Source organism: Perognathus longimembris, chromosome 23 (genome assembly GCF_023159225.1).
Source record: "Perognathus longimembris pacificus isolate PPM17 chromosome 23, ASM2315922v1, whole genome shotgun sequence".
Taxonomy (NCBI): domain Eukaryota; kingdom Metazoa; phylum Chordata; class Mammalia; order Rodentia; family Heteromyidae; genus Perognathus; species Perognathus longimembris.
The window spans coordinates 12,807,254-12,810,371 of record NC_063183.1 but is presented as its reverse complement, the minus strand read 5'-3'; the positions used below and the strand labels follow the sequence as shown (position 1 = coordinate 12,810,371).

Below are 3,118 nucleotides of genomic sequence, written 5' to 3'. Positions count from 1 at the left end.
TTTGGTTCGTCCCTGAGACTTTGCTCAGTTCCTAGGAAGTTGTTGTTGTTGTTGTTGTTGTTGCTGAGCTTTCAGGTAAGTAGGAAGACAAACCAGTAATAAGCAGTAACCACTATACCCTTTTTTAAGTGGAATCTGTGGGTGCCTTCTTGTCACTTCCATCTCAAATAAGATGAGAGCAAGTCTCTTCTCTTTTTTTTTTTGTTCCCACACCGGGAGTCAAACCCGGGCCACCTGGGTAAAAACCAGTAATCCTAACCACTAGACAACGTGGGAGGCAAGTCTCTTCTTGAAGCATCAGATGATTGGGAAGAGAAGACACACTGGAGAAGGGAAGAGAAGACACAGTGGAGAAGCAAGTGCACTTGTAACACTGTTGAAATGTAAAGTTGGTTGGATCAGGCTCAGCCATGGGGAAGATGTGATGTTCTGGGTGCACCTGGCATCAGGAAGCTCTCTAGAAAGGAGTGGAAAGCCCTTCTCAGGGTGGCCTTTGATAACTTACAATCGTCCCCTCAAGACTTCAAAGTTCATGTTATCAACAGTCTGGGGGGGGGGGGGGGAACGTGTGGAATTTAGCACCACATGCAATAGATCCTGGTTGGGAATATGGCCTAGTGGTAGAGTACTTGCCTAACACACATGAAGCTCTGGATTCAATTCCTCAGCACCACATATATAGAAAAAAGGTGGAAGTGGTGCTGTAACTCAAGTAGTAGAGTGCTAGCCATGAGCAAAAAGAAGCCAGGGACAGTGCTCAGACCCTGAGTTTAAGCCCCAGGACTGGCAAAAGGAACTATAATGGTTCTATCTGAAAGGGAGATTTGTCTTGGGGGATCAGCAAAGGGGAGGCAGAAAAAGAAGGGCCTAGGGGTGAAGAGCACTGAAATATGTTATTTATCCTTACCAGTCTCATTAGGGACTAAGTGAATAGAGGGAATGGATGGAAAGAAAGAGATACGCACAAATCCGGTAGCCAAAGGGAAAGTTGCATTTTGCCTGTTTTTTTGTTTGTATTTTCGTAAAGAATAAACATACTGAATGATTCACCTGCTGTCATCCCTTTAAGAATTGGATGAGATACTAGGTGTGCCAAAAAAAAAAAAAGTATTTCACCTCCATTTTTCAAAAAAAAGGAAAAGATTTCTCAGATTTCATCATCCCTTCCGATTATTGTCACAATCATTCAAATATTTCTGGAGACAGGACATAGTTTTCCAACCATCATCTGACTTTGAAACCACCACACCAGCCCAGGGACTCCCTGAGCTCAGAGCACCTTACCTACATCCTTATTCTGGAAATTCAAACTTGTTGCATTTTCCAATCAGGCCTCTGTAAGCCAACATGGCATGCAGACCCATTATTTCCGTGGGCTGTATGCCAGCCTGGCTCCCAGCAATCTCCCTCAGCTGTCAGAACAACGCTCACTGTCAAAACTTTTCTGAGAAGAGTCATTAGTTTCAGAGAGATGGGAAGGAAGGATGTTTTCGCCTGGAGCATCTCTTTGAAAAGGTCTCACTTTCTAAAATGGTAAATAAGCCAGATTTCTTTTTTTTGGGGGGGGGGATGTGGAAGGGGTACACAAAGGGCAGAAGGAGCTCAGTCAAGGGGAGTGGGGGGGATGACCCCTGGGAATCAGCTGGTGTGCAAAACATTATTACTTTCCAAAGTTTTTAGCCCTTCCTCTGCTGTGTGCAGTGCTGAACAGCCTGAGAACTGGCTCTGAAAGCAGTCTCTGCACAGACAGCTCTGATTATACAAGCGAGCAGAGCACTGAGGATTTTATTAGGTGGGAAAGGAAAAAGGGGGGGGGGGGGGAAGAAAAAGCCAAAACCACAACTAGCTGAGGGGAGAGAAAAGCTCTTCTGCCTTTAGATAAAGGTGAAAATTATTTTATAAGCGTCGGGAGCAGCTAAGCTTGTGAAAGGTGAATGTGCCATTCAGAGCCACTCCTAATCTCTAGCTTGCAGTGCCTGCATTTTTTTTTAAGTCCGCCCGTGTCGACACCAGTGTGATGAGGGAAAAGTCAGATTAGGCCTAACAAGATATGACTGGAAGTCTTAGGTTTGCTACTGACAGCCTCAGAGTTCAGATCCCCTTTGCCTTTCCACTCTGAGGTCTAAATTTTAGGGTCTAGCTATTTCTTACTGAAATCCCACGAACTCCTGTTCCCTGGCATTCATTCGTCTTTTATCCTCCTGTTCTCAACTAAAACACCGCGGATCCCAGCTGCTTCTCCCTCCATGGCTGAAGATGAACTACCAGCAGGTAATAGTCTCTCCTCTTTAAGAAAGAGCAGCTGGAAGAAGAAGGAGGGAAATAAATAAATGAGCACAGGAGTCCTGCCTTGCCCAGGCTGTAAGGATGAGAAGCCAGCCAAGCGCTACTTGTGAATTCAGACCTAGTAGGCAGATAATGCACCTTGAGTCCTAGCTCAGGTGGGCGAATGGACAGCGGGCGTCCACTAGAAGGTTCCCCACGGTGATAATTAAAGTGATCAATTCTGCACCCCATTCCTCTCACCCACGGCATCCAATCTCTAAGTCCAATTCGCTCTGCCTTAGTATTCTTTCTAGAACCTACATCCTTCCCACCCACCCCCCTTCCCCAGTTTCTTCATTGTCTCCTCTCATCCAAAAGAATTCTAATTACTATGCACTGTCATCCTGTTCCTAGTCGCTTCCTGCCCCCTCCGCCCACCACGACATGCCTTTCAGGGCCACTGCCCCTGCCGCTGTGAGTAGCATCTTCTGTCTTGCTCAGATATTTATTGAGTGCCTACTGTATGCCGGGCACCACACTTCACAATGGGAGAGCCGCACACTGTAGGAAAAGACAGATGCCATCTGTGTGAGGCTGAATTGTGATACCTTAAAATTCTTCAGTTGAAGTCTGAACCTCCCCCCACCCAGTAGCCCACAACATGACCTTAGTTGGACAATGATTCAGATAAAAAGCAGGCGGTGTGAGTGGGCTCTCCTCCCCAGTGCTTCATGTCCTTGAACTCAGACTTACTGGTACAGACAGCTCTGTGAAACCACAACGATGTGGCATCTAGACGCCATTCACCGAGGCCTCTAAAGGTCCTGATTCACACGTGAACAGCTCGACCTCA

At 46.4% G+C, this 3,118-nt stretch overlaps 1 non-coding gene across 1 annotated transcript; it reads right to left on the bottom strand.

Moving 5' to 3' along the window:
* Positions 1 to 204: 204 nt before the first annotated feature.
* Trnak-uuu lies at positions 205 to 276 on the bottom strand. Its single transcript has one exon. It is a non-coding gene; the product is annotated as a tRNA-Lys (tRNA).
* Between the last annotated feature and the right edge of the window lie 2,842 nt (positions 277 to 3,118).